The sequence below is a fragment of the Canis lupus genome, chromosome 3 (assembly GCF_011100685.1).
Source record: "Canis lupus familiaris isolate Mischka breed German Shepherd chromosome 3, alternate assembly UU_Cfam_GSD_1.0, whole genome shotgun sequence".
NCBI lineage: Eukaryota > Metazoa > Chordata > Mammalia > Carnivora > Canidae > Canis > Canis lupus.
Genome location: NC_049224.1, coordinates 66736532 through 66750695, shown reverse-complemented (window position 1 = coordinate 66750695; position 14164 = coordinate 66736532). Strand labels below are relative to the sequence as shown.

The following is a 14164-nucleotide window of genomic DNA, read 5'->3' as shown; positions in this document are numbered from 1 at the left end:
CAATCCTGGCAATCAGAAGCAAAATCCAGAGCTTAACACTAGTTAGGTTAATGCTTCTTTCATAAGCATGACATGTGTACACACACACATACACACATACACACCATTACATATGGAAACAACTAGGAGATGTTGCCTTTATTTTACAAGTGAGAAAATAGCCACAGTGGCAGTTGATGACACAGGCCCATGCATAGCTATACCTGGTATGAGAATCCAGTTCTCCTGATTTCCCACTGAGGGCTCTTCACTTGACCCCACTGTGACTCAGATTTCACTTTGTGCTCTTCTTGGCACTGTTCCAAGATTCAAGGGAAATTCTTCCCAATATTACCAAATATACTTTCACCTGAAGTTGCTTAACAAGGTCACCTAATTGTGATGTGATTCACTTTACAAACACCTTTGTCAACCCACACCACCTCTCAAAGTTTTAACACCACATTTCCTCCCACAAGCAAGCTCTGTGCCTTTAGCAGGTGAGAGGAATTTGTCATAAACAAATTATAACCCTTCTATTTGTTTGGAATTGGTAATTTTCAAAGGTTCTTAACAATCATTGTCTCATGTAATCCTTCCAAGTGTCCTTGCAGTATATAGAGATGCTGTCATTACAGCCACTTTGTAGATTGATTAAGATTCAGGAGTGGCCTGACCCAAGATTCTTCTGTTACCATCATGGTAACAGGACAGGTGCACTGTTGGTGAGGTCTAATGACCTCTCACCCTCAAAAAATATCTTCTTCACTGGGTCCATTTACATTTCTTCCAGTGGGGTGCTTACTGCTAATCTTAGGTTGGCCTCCTTTCTAAGTCACTGGGTTAACTCCCATCTTCTAGACCCTAGAGATCCAAATGCTTTGCTGCTTGGGCTAGGAAAAGGTGTGTATGTGTGTGTGTAGATCTTTAAATTTCTATGATAGCACCTCAGGCTATTTGGACCTGATACCACTTGCCCCCCTTCCCACTAGAATCTGAACTACCCTGTCCCTAATTGATGGAAATGCAGCTTTTGGATCTTCCCTAAGGCAGATTTGCAAAAACCAGCTGTTCTGATATTCCTAACCATTTTTCCTCTTTTCTTTTCATTCTGATTCCATCTTTGTCTAACCATCACCAAGTTTAGCCAAGATAATATAGAACATTTATTTGGAATCTGGCCCATTCTATTCTCTTAAAGGCTCATATTGCCTAAAAAACCTAAATGATGCAAGGAGAGATCTTTTCGTTTTGTTTTATTTTTAAAGATTTTATTTATTTATTCATGAAAGACACACAGAGAGAGAGGCAGAGACCACAGGCAGAGGGAGAAGCAGGCTCCATGCTGGGAGCCTGACATGGGACTCGATCCTGGGTCTCCAGGATCAGGCCCTGGGCTGAAGGCAGCACTAAACCGCTGAGCCACCTGGGATGCCCTTGTTTTGCTTTTATTGAAGTTAGATTTGCCAACATACAGTATAACACCCCGTGCTTATTCCATCAAATGCCCTCCTTAATGCCTGTCACCCAGTTACCACAACCCTCTGCCCACCTCCCCTTCTGCAACCCTTTGTTCATTTCCCAGAATTAGGAGTCTCTCATGGTTTGTCCCCCTCTCTAAATTTTTCTTTCAATTCTCCTCCTTTCCCTTATAATCCCTTTCACTATTTCTTATTTCTGAATGGTGAGCTGAGCTTCACTGCTCTCATGGCTGGTAGATGAACCCACTAAGGGCAGCCTGTGGAGAACCAATAGGTCTGGGAGAGCTGCTTTCTCAGGACTCTTTCTCACTGCAGTCAAAGCAGAGACTCCAACTCCTAGAATCAGAATGTGTAGGGGCAGCCATCGCCTCAGCGGGATGAGTTCCAAAAGAGCCGATCAGAGGGAATTTTGGGGCTTGGGCCAAATGGGGGCTTTCCAGGAGCCCTGTTGGGAAGAAAACATAGCAGGAGAGTCAGCAAATAGAGATCCAAGGTCAATGCTGACAAAAGAGATTGCAAGGAGTCAGGCTGATTAGCAGCAACTATCCTAAAACTAGGTAGGTTTGAGCAATGCTATGTTCACCTTGCCTTGCCCACTTAAATGGAAAGGATTTTTAAATGTGTCCTCTTAGGCAGTGTAGCTGGCTTGATTGAAGCCCAGTCATTGCATGAATGGGTTTTTAATGGAAGATTTAACCCTGAATTAATGTTAACTTCTAAAGAAAATTCAGATGAAAGATTCTCCTCATGTCTTTACAGATTTTGGTAGGAAAAAGATGGAGCAGGAGACCTTTGTGGCTTCAGATCCCTCCAACTGGAGGACCCTGTCCATCTCCAGCTCTTCCATTCCAATTTTTTCAGAGAATCTCCAAGATGCCCACCTTTGTGCCAGATATCATGGATTTGATGACAAAAAGGGGCTGTTCCTCTCCTGGGAAGTGGGGTCTTTGGAAGGGAGGGTGCTCAGAACAATTCCTTTTTGTGGGGAGGGAGGATGTTGAAACCCTCTGTTACTTCCATGTGATGATTTTCCCTTCTCCTGGGAAGCATATGAGATTAACACACCATGACGATTGTTTATTGTCCTTAAGCAGAGGATATGCTATTTCTGCAACTAGGCCAGAGAGCATGTAATGTCTGTAATGCCCTGTATTGTTGCAAATACATCTTCTTTCTCAAAATATATTTTTACAAAGAGATTAGGGGAAAAGCTGCTTCCCAGTGTCCCACATGAGGGAATTGAAGTGTGTCCATAATTTCTGTTTCTGTTCTATTCTCCTTTTGCTTAGAACAGAAGCCCTGTGGGAACTACAGAGCTTTAACTGACATTACCAGCAACCCCTCCATGGTATGTCCTTGAATTTTAAGCCCCAAACTGTTTGCATGATTGGAATGCCTTATCTTCAGGCAGAGAACTGGAAGCAGTGAAAATAATAACTCGATATTGTTTGGTTTTTTTGGAGGGGGTAAGAGATGTAATACTCCCCCTGTGGGGACCCTAAAATTTTCATTTCATTGTGCTGTGAAAAAAGTAAGGTCCTGTATTAGTTTTTTGGGGGCTGCCATATCAAATTACTATAAATTAAATTACTTAAAACAACAGAAATGTATTCTTTCACAGTAATAGAGGCCAGAAGCCTGAAGTTGAGATGTCAGCAGGGCCAGGCTCCCTCAGAAGACTCTAGGGAAGGATCATTCCATGTATCTCTCCTGGCTTCTTATGGTTGTCAGAAATCTGTGGTGTCCCTTGGCTTTTGGATATATAGCTCCAATCTTTGCCTCTGTCATCACATAGTGTTCCCCCCGTGCCTCTGTGTGTTTGTGTCTAAATTTTCCTCTTCTTATAAGGACACTTGTCACTGGATTAAGGATAACCTGAATCCAGTATGACTTCTTTTTGACTTTGAATACATCTACAAAGACCCTACTTCCAAATGAGATTGCATTCATAGGCACTGGAAGTTATAAATGGAATATATTTCTTTTGGTGGACATAGTTCTTCCCACAAGTGCCCTCTACACTAGTTAGGGGAAACAGCCATAGGACAGCTGTTAGGTGTGTACTCATTCAACATTATTCCAAAAAATGTATTTAGCAAGTACCAAATATTTCCAATGCATAGGATGGGCACAGGAGCAGGAAATGTAGCCAGTGATTCTCCAGACACAAGCCTGCTTCATACAGTGGCTGGCTTTTTATTTGTCTGAATCAGGAAGCCTTTGTGTACCTCCAGGGCCTGGCACTAGGCAGTCTATCACCTTGGGTGCCTCTCACTGGTTTGGTGCCAGGAGGAAGCACATTTCTCTTTCTGTTTCTATCTCAGGTAGGGCCTCAGACCTCACAACCTGAGAGTTGGATGGCTAGCCCCTCTGTTGCTTTCCCATTTTCTGCTGAGATGCAGCAGGCTCCAGAAGCCAAAGTGGCCTGCCTACACACTGGAGAGAGCAGTTGTCTCTGTATCTGCTGCTCACTTGGAGGGAGTTATTAAAATTGTCACTTTGGCCCCGGTTCACTTTTCCAGGGGAGAATATGCTGGTTTGAATTCATTCTTGTAGGGCTCTTGGCATACACAGATGAATGCGACATTGCCCCTACCAATAAAGTCATAAAAAGCAATGAAGTCAAGGCAAGGATCCTGTGTCTTGGTCACATTATACCAACCTCTAGAGGGAGCTCAAGGCCTTTTTCTATCTCCCACAACTACTGCCCAAAGAGGATGCTCTGATAGATTAAGGATTGACAAATACATAAAAGCTATAGTGCCAGGTAGATGAGAATATTTAGTAGGAAGGAAAAAGGAAAGGTTAGATATATTGGGGGATGAGGGAGCTAGTGGTTCACTATGGGTTTATCTATGAATCCAGTGGGGGATAAAACAAAGCCAAAGGGCCTTTCCTGCTTGGTGTCAATTTTGTCTCTAAAAACCTATGGGCAGCATGTTGTCCATGGGGAAGGAATAAGGGGAGGACAGCTGAGGCCATTTCCCTTCTAGATTGGTGGTGATAGTAGGGAAGGATTTTCTGCTTTTTTTTTTTTCCTCCCTTGGAGTGGAAAGATCTAAGGACCAATACTATTCAATTAAAGTGATTAAAGGGGCCATTGAAACTCAAATGTGAGTCCAATGTAAGAGACTCATGGGGTTACAGTCCAAATTACTACTAAGTTAGTAGTACTAAAGAGAATCCAACAGGCCAGCCTACCCCCATCTCACAAATCCTTCCAGAAGCTGTGGGAGTTGTATGGGATTCAGGGTTCTCCCTCCTGCGCACTCAAGACAGAAAACAGAAACACAGGACTGTGGAAAAGAGGGCAACTCATGTCACAGAGATCACTGTAACAGGTGCATGATATTGGATAAGTTACTTAGCCTCATGGAAATCTAGTTTCCCCAACTATAAAATGAGGATAGTACCTGATTAAAGACTGTTTTGAGATTTATAAGTAAATTCATCTATATAAAAACAACTAGCATAGTATATACAGCACACAGTAAATGTTCAACATTTGGTAGCTATTATGACACATGCAGTTGTGGCTGTGAAACGATAATGGCTACCATTAATGAGCACTAAGAAACAGGCAGTGGTAAATGCTTTGTGTTATCCCATTCAACTGCATCAGCAGCTCCATTACATATGCTATTATCACCCCCTGCCCATTCTCCCAATGATGAAACCAAAGCTTTAGAGAGGCTAAGTAACTTGCCCAGGATCACACAGCTAGTAACTGTCAGAGCTGAGATTTGAATGCAGATTATCTTGAGTCAGTGAATAACAAATCCTAAACCCTTGTAATTCTATTCTACATGTCATTGCATTAAGAGTCCTGTGTGTGCAGATCTGATGGGGAATGACCAGCCTCAGCTGCTCCCAGGGATTCGTGCCTCTGAAGTAGGAACTAGCTGTGAAATAACCCTCTCCTCCTTGAATTTGAGGAAGCTGATGTATCTGAGTGCCACTTTTTAATCAAGGAGACCATCCATCTCCTGTTGTCATTTGATCTTTTTTGAAACAACAGCTACAAATCTCCAGGCAACACAGACATGACGCAGACAAAATGAAAACTGAGGAAGTCGTATCTTTCTCTCATTAATGGGAGAGGAGAAAACACACAGCTTTTGCCTTGAGTGTTCTGGGGATATGTTATTTTTAGAAAAGAACATTTTGTGATTTTGTTGTTTGATTTCTGAGAAGGCTTTCCTTTTTAATTTTTTTCAGTGATTTGCTGAATCAAAAAGGAATAGTAAATTGAGCAATAACAATCAATCAGTAAATGTAGATTGAGCTCTTCTATGTGCAAGTCATAGAAACAAAGAGACTGTAAGGCTTTTCCCCTGCTCTTTAGATGTTTAGAATCTACTAAGAAAGATTGTATCGCTATGTATGTATAGAGCTCAGAAAATAAGGCAATCTCATCTGTTGTAGTTTACAGAAGATAGAATAACTGGAGAGGTGAAAACTTGTACATCCCTGAAGAATGGATGAAGGTGTTCATTCATTTGTTCACTCAATGAGTTTGTATTGAACACCTTCTTTGTATGCAGCAGGCATGGACAAAGGAAGCTGAATAAGACCTTGACGCTACCCTTGAGAAGTTTGTAGTCCACTGGCAGACACAAAATTAGAATTATAAACCAAGAAATGCCATAAAGTAATGGAAATTTGTACAATTAACATGGGGCCACAGGAGAAGAAGAAGGGCCACATCTCAGCTCTGACAGTTACTAGCTCACATCTGCCTAAAGGAGAGAAGTATCAAAAAACTTCATGGAAGAGAGGATACTCAAGATGGGTATTGAAGGATAGGGACTAATGACCAGAAGAAACATGAAGAAAGGTAGTCCAGACAAAAGAAACAATACATGCAAAGACTTGTGAGCTAGCTCCATGGGTGAGGCTGTGTTTATATCTGGGAATGCCAAGAGCTTTGGATGGAGTGGAGAGATGAGGCTAGAAATCTAAGAGGGCATGTTCACATCTGGAAGCAATGGAGAATCTTTAAATGATTTGAAGAAATGGGGTAACTTGGTCAAATCTTTGGTTTGTTTTAAAGTATGAGTTACACAGCTTAGTTAAAATACAATTAAACAAGTCCGTGTAATCAGTATTTTATAGACTGAATGTTTGTGTCTTCCTTCAAATTCATATGTTAAAATCCTACCCCCCAATATGGTAGTATTAGGAGGTGAGGCCTTTGGAAGATAATTAGGTTATGAGGGTGGGGTCCCTCAGGGATGGGATTAATGCCTCTGTGCAAGAGACTCCAGAGGGATCTTTTGCTTTCTTCTGTCATGTGAGGTCACAGGAAGAAGACCACCATCTGTGAACCAGGAAGTGAGCTTTCAGTAGACAGCAATTTGCCCTGATCTTAGATTTCCCAGCCTCCAGACAGAAATAAATGTGTGTTGTTTAAGCCACTTGGTCTATGGTATTTTTGTTATAGCAACCCAAATTGACTAAAACAAATATCACTTTGGGAGTATTTAAGGTTTCTATAGGAATTCAATGGAAAACCACTTTATCCAGACTAGACTTGTCTCTTAGAAAGCTTCTCAAAAGAAGAGAGAGACATCAGCATAAATGAGTATGATAAAAGTGGAAGTGAGTTGAGAAAGCCAGCTTTCCTGAAAGAGTAAGGTAGTTTGGGCATAGCAAACTGCTCCTATGGCTGGAAGATCAGGTGAGATGTGTATAGAGTGGGGAAGGAGACTGGGCTGGAATGAGTGCATCTTCCTGGAAAGTCCTCCTCAACAGACTTTGAAACTGGAAGGACTGTAAGCAGAGTGTGGCCTGATTAGATTGCCTTTTAGAAAGAACACTTGCTGTTGGATAGGGAATGCATGAGAGGGGTGCAAATATGGAATAAGAGAAACCTGTAAAGGAGTGTTTGGTTAAGGAGAGAGATGATGCTTGGAGTAGAAATTGAGAAAAGTGCATTGAATGAGCAAATACTCAGGAGGTAAAAATGATAGGAATTGGTGGTTTTTTGAGTAGCCTGGAATTGCCTGAGGGGAGGTAGAAGGCCAGGAGAAGTATTCATGGAATCTGGAGGAATGGTGGGCACATTCACAGAGATGTAAGACACAGGAAGAGGTACTACTTGGGGGTAAACTAGACAGTATTAGGGAAGACAGGGATTCAACATGTATTGCCTGGGGTGTGTCGGCCGAGTGAGCAAAGAAGGAGGAATTGTTATCTCAATTGAACAAACATGAATTGAGCTGCTATTGTGTCTACATGCTGGGACCAAACCCTATCAATAAATATTCTCAAGAAATTCTATAGCCTAGTGAGAGATAAAAGTAGGCACATGGATGTTTTCTCTTTCTTTCTTTCTTTTTTCTCTCTTTCTCTCTCTCTCTCTTTCTTTCTTTCTTTCTTTCTTTCTTTCTTTCTTTCTTTCTTTCTCTCTCTCTCTCTCTCTCTCTCTTTCTTTCTTTCTTTCTCTTTCTTTTTCTTTCTTTTTTTTAGACTGAGGAGAGGTGCAGAAGGAGAAGGAGAAGGAGAATCTTAAGTAAGCTCCACACCTAGCATAGAGCCCGACGTGGGGCTTGATCTTAAACTCTGATATGACCTCACAGAAATGAAGAATTGGATGCTTAACCAACTGAGCCACACAGGTGCCCCTGGATGATTTCAATGTATGTGTCAATGTGTTGATAGACCTATGTACAAAATTAGACAAATATTGACAAGGACCTACTCAATGCAAGGATTGTGCTAATGCTATGGACATGGCAGTGAGTGAATCTAACCAGAGCCTTTCCCTCAAGGAGAGAGCCTTTTATTGGTGAAACTCAATACACACATATTTACACAAAAATAGACACATTTAGTTAAGTACTGTTGTGTTGGCTTAGATTCTAAGAGACTAAAAAGTAACACACAGACCTTTGAAGGAGTATGGGGAAAGGTGCTGGAGGGACCATTACTGGTGCTGGTGGGAGCCATTACTCATGGAAATGAGGAGAGAGGGAAGGAAGGCAGGCAGGTAGGAAAAGACTCAGACTGTCATGCAGTCTAAGAGAGTTTCAACTGATGGTGGGTTTCTAAGCCAAAATTGTTGGCTAGAGGATTCCCATGTCCCCAGGAACAGACTGCCTTAGTGTATCCCTTTCCCCCTCATCCCTTGGCTAGGAGGAATCCATGGGAAGCATGGCCTCAGAACATGTATATGAGTGGATTTCAGAGAGAAACTGGGGTTCTTACACAATTGTACTTTAGCATTAGGTCTACAAGGCAATTCTTATAGCTGCTACAATTATGAATTAAGTAATCCAGATGCTGAGAGAGAATAACCTAGAAAAGTAAGAAGAATTTAGATGATTAGGGATGAATGGCCTCTAAGGGGAAATGGAATTTAACCTAGGACTAGAGGATGAGAAAAATCTAGCTATGTGTAAAGTTTGGGAAAAGCACTGTAAATAGAATAGCAAGTACAAAGGCTTTCTGGTGGTATCTAAGGGTCCCTCAGAAGGTCAGTGTGATTGGAATGTAACCAGAAGAAAGAAAAGAGTGTCAGAAATTAAAGACAGAATGATAATCCAGGCTTTTGTAAATAATTCAAAGGAATTTATACTTTATTCTACTTGTAGAGGAAAGACCGTGGAGAATTTAAGTTGGGCAGTGATATGATTTGACATATTTTTAAGAAGACCACTCTAGCTGCTGTAGTGGGTATTGCTTATAGATTTTCAAGAGTGGAAATTAATTAGATGGTGACAAACAATGATGATTTACACAGTCAGAGTGCATTGACCCAAACTGAGGTTGCCAGGGGGTGCTGGTGTGATGAGAAAAGGCTTCATAGGGGAGAGGTCATCTGAGCTGAGTCTTAAGGGGGTACATTTGTAAAGCAAGTTGCAGAAAGGAGATGACATTTAAGGTGAACTGCACTAGCTCTCTAAAGGGAGGAGTAACCTTATAGCACTTTTCAAAATCACTTCACTAAAACATAGAGCCAAAGCAGTCTTTAATTTAGTGCCTTTTATAGGACAGAATGCAGTTTAGGAGTAACCAAGGACATTCACAGGTGAAAAGTACTTAAATCAGAGAGACAGTGTAGTTAGGGAAAGGAGACCAACCATTTCTTTTTTTATGGCAGAGAACATTAACTGAATACCTCAGAGGCTAAAGCAAAGAAACAAAGAACACTAGTCTTCTTTCTCAATATAGCTCTGAATCCAAATGGAGCTGCTGTGTGCCATTTTGAACTTGGAGGGTTCACGGGACGTTGGTCTTTGATGGTAGCGAGGGCTCACTTTTTAGAACTCATTATTTGATACTTATTTCTATGTCTTGCTTGTTTTTGTTTTGCCTGTGCTTGTTTTTGTTTCTGTTTTTAGTAAAACCTACACTTAAATCACAACAATCTCACCAAGGATTAAATCACAGGCCAGAGTTGAAACACCTAGTCACATTGCTCCATCTACCACTTGGTGACTTTCTTCTAGAGTATGTATTCTCCTTTTCCTTCTCCTTCCTTCTCCTTTTCTTTATTCTTCTTCTTTAAGATTTTGAAATTCAATTTAAAGAGAAAGAGAGCACGAGTGGGGTGAGGGGTGGAGAGAGAGGGAAAATCCCAAGCAGTTACTTTGCTGAATGAGATTATGACCTGAGTTGAAATCTAGAGTTCAATGTCCAACAGACTAAGCCACCCACGTACCCCTATATTCTACATTCTGATGTCGGCTATCCCTTTCTTTTCTTTTCTTTCCTCATTGGCCCTGCCTTAGTTTTATGCTTTTGCTATAGATCCCTAACTGTTTCCCTGCTTCCAGACTCTTCCCTTGCACATAGGTCAAGCGACAAATAATGGCTTGTTGGATAAAAGCAGTCCACTGATGCATTTCTTTTTCTTTTTTGTTCAAATCACTTTTTTGGAATAAAATGTTGAAATAGACAAATCATACAGTTTTAGACAAAAATACACATTTCCAGTTTCTCTTGAAAATTCAAATGATCTGGATCACACTGGTTACACAGAGCAATAGGCAGGTGCTCCTACTGGACAGTAGGGGGCATTTCTTTTCACTCAGGCATCAGACTTCTCTCTAGTTTGTCATCACTTCTCCCACTATGGTTTTTTTACCTTTCTTTTTTGTTACATGCCTGAACTTGAGGTATATTTGAATTCCAAACACAAATCTGATAATGTCACACTCCTATTTTAAAAACCAGTACCTGTTCATCTGGCTGATTGAGTTCAACTCTTCACCCTAGTGTGGAAAGGCCTTCTTCACTTGGTCTCAATTTCTCTGTGTATCTCCTTTGTGATTCACATCCTTCCCAGAAGCCATGCCAAAAGGCTTCACCATGACATATACCTGTGTCTTCTGTCTACTGTGTACCCCTCTTTCAGCTGGGATTCCATTTCTTTTCTTCTCTAGCTTGTGAACATTTATCCTTTAGCCTTAGTTCAGATATAAATCCTTTTCTAACTTCTGCTCTTATGTTACCTGGTTCTTCATTCCCTTAGCATATCGGGCACACCTCTGTTAGCACACTTTGCTGGTGGTGTCTGGTCAATCTATCTCCTTCTCCAGACTACCCAAACTTCAGAGTTCGGAGCCATTTTTGCTTTTGGAGGCCTAATATAGGATAGGTGAATGGTGTTCAATGAATAAATGTGATAAGTTGGGAACGTTGGACTTCCATTTTCTTACTTGTAAAAGGACACCTACTGTTTTCATATCAGAGGATTATTGTGGGAATCAAATGACATAATGTCCTTTGTAAAAGTATTTGGAAACTGCAAAGTGATACATAAGAATGAATGGAATTAGTATAGAAAATAATATATTCCCAACTTTCTTAAACGACTTAATTGTGTCATATGTACAGAGAACAATGAGCTAGAAGGCCTGAGTTATGGTTCTGATTTCCAATTAGTATGGTGCCAATTAGTAATTGGCCAATTAGTAGGGTGACTTAGGACAAATCCTTTTGCAAGTATAAACCTTGGTTTCCAGAGCTATGCTTTGAAAATTTTAAGATACTTGTTCTTTCTTCTTTGTTTTTTCTTCAGTTTATTAGGATAAGACATTTTTCTTCTTCTTTCTTCTTTGTTTTTTCTTCAGTTTATTAGGATAAGACATTTTTCTTGTTCTTAAAGACGTTTTTCTTGTTATTACCAAACATTTGATATGGTATATTAATCATAATAAAATAATGAATATGCAGTAATTAGTTTTTTCATTAAATATACAAATCAATGACAATAGTTATTATATTAAGCTGATTACTAACATTTTCCTAACCTAGAATTGTTTTCATTATTTAATCAACATTAAGAAATGAAAGTTTTAGAGATCAGACTTTAAAGGTCTCAGCAATTGTATTATAGTGTCTCACTCAGCCCCATGGAGTTTCTAGCTCTATGCTTGTGCGCAATGCTATCCTTCTTCCCATAGGACTCTAAAGTCACCATAGTGATTGATGCATTTGGGGAGAGGAGTCGGGAGCAGAGGGAGTGTGGAGGAAATGAGGAGTATACTTGAAGGGAAAAAAAAGCTCATCCTTTCTTTATTTTCTAAATTGCAGCTTATAAAGTTGATTCACTGACTGCTGGTTTAAGATGGTGTCTCCTAACAGCCCCTGGTACAGCTTCTCTGTAATGCACAGTAAAATACCTAAGAAGGCTTAGAAGAAGATATAAACTCAAAATACAGCCATAAACTTGGACTGACAATCAACTAAACGCTGGATTCAGGAGGATTCCCCCCCCCGCCCCCAACTTTGAGGTCAATGAAAATGAAGAGAAGAGCATGCTCCATTGGCTTGGGTGTACTCTTTGGGAATTTTTCAACAGGAAAGAGGTGGGAAGGGTCATTATCCTTCTTTCATTATCCACATTATGGGTTTGTGTGTCCCTGAAGAGATCCCCTGGTGGACATTCTTGTCTACCCAGAATCCCAGAATGTGACCTTATTTCGATATAGGGTCTCTGCAGATATAGTTAAGGTAAGGATTGAGATGAGATCATACTGGATTCAGGTAGGTTCTAAATCCAATTAGAGTATTCTTATCAGGAAGATAATAAGGAACATAGAAAAAAATATGGCCACATGAAGACTGAGACAAAGATCGGAGTAATGTGGCTGCAAGCTAAGAATGCAGGGAGCCACCAGAAGAGGAAGAGGTGTGGAAGGTCTCATCTTGATTTTGGACTTCTGATCTTCACAACTGTGAGAGAATAAATTTCTATTGTTTTAAGCTGCTACACCTGTGATACATTGTTATGGCAGCCCTAGGGAATGAATACAGTTTATACTAAGGTTGAAAATTTAAACACTTATTTTGCTTGTCTCCCTACCCCTTCTCCTTTGGCAACCACCAGTTTGTTCTCTATATTTATGAATCTGTTTTTTTAAAGATGAATAAGTCATGGAGATGAAAGTACAGCATATAGAATATAGTCAATAATATCATATACTTATCATGGTGAACATTTTGTAATGTATATGGTTGCTGAGTCACTTTGTTGTATCCCTAATTAACTTAATATTATATGTCAACTTCAATAAAAAAAAATTCAAATACTTAAAGTAATGAAAATGAGTGAGCTGTCCAGGGAGGAGACTGAGGCAAACCAGAGAAGATATGCCTTATGTAAAGATAACAAACTGTCTCGTAAGAACACAGACATAGATTTGCCAAATCTTTCTAAAAAAACAAGAGAAGCTGGAAATCTGGTTTTATTTCTCTGTTTCTTTTTTATTTGTTATTTCACTAATTTTAGTTTAAAAATGGTGTTATTTCAAATGCCTCTGAGTTAGATTCCTCCTGTGGAGAACCAACTTGCCACCACCTGTCTGTTCCACAGAGCTACCCTTATGCCGTGTGGCTCTTCCATTTTATGAAGCAAATTCTGGTCTCACTCCCTTCTCATTGTTTAGTTTACTACTTCAGATATGGTTACTCTTGAAAGTCAGTTGGGCTAATGGCAGTAATGCATAGCATCTTGAGGTGGAAAAATACAATCTCTGCACCTTTCCTTGGGAAAGAAATCTAGGAAGACCGTGCTAGTAGTATATGTAGGGAACTTATGATTATTTTCATATCTGACAACTGTTCATGTCAGCAGAAATCCAGAAATAACTTGGGAAGAATTCCATTTTGGTAAATTAGAGTCACAGTTAATAAAATGTGTTAGAATGTGAAACTTACTTAGGAGCTATGAACATTCAACTGGTGTGTAGTAATACTGGAGAAGAAGAATTAGCCAGAAGTAAGCGAGGTCAAGAAACATTCATACTGGAGGTCTTTTGGCAAACCATGGGCTTTGATACATTTTTTATTTAAGCATGAGGAAGCCATAACACATGGAGGATCTGAACCCCAACAGCGACAACAATCACACTGCAGGAACTTGGAACAATGATTATCAGAGATTATTATGAAGACTCAGAGGAAGAACAAACCCTTGCCAAAGATCTGCTGCAAGAAATGGCTTTTGCTTTTTTAAGGAAAGTATTTGGCATCCTTAGATGAGATGCAAGGAACAATAAACTTTAAAAAATAGGACATGTCATAAAGAAATATAGAGTGAAATGTGAAAGGAGCTGGGTGAGATAAGGGAGAATTTCTAGGGCACTAAAGTTTTGACAGTAGAATTACAGCTAGCATTAGGATGCAGTTAAGAACATGATTGAAATCACAGAAAATCAGTGTGATATGAAACACATTTTAGAATTTTGGAGCAT

At 40.1% G+C, this 14164-nt stretch overlaps 1 long non-coding RNA gene across 1 annotated transcript in view; it reads right to left on the bottom strand.

Annotated features, from left to right (window-relative positions):
• Positions 1-1579: 1579 nt before the first annotated feature.
• The window catches only part of LOC119870837, a 44115-nt gene continuing 31530 nt past the window's right edge, over positions 1580-14164 (bottom strand). The window contains exon 3 of the long non-coding RNA XR_005356399.1: positions 1580-1905. This is a non-coding gene — a long non-coding RNA (uncharacterized LOC119870837). The remainder of the gene's footprint in view (positions 1906-14164) is intronic.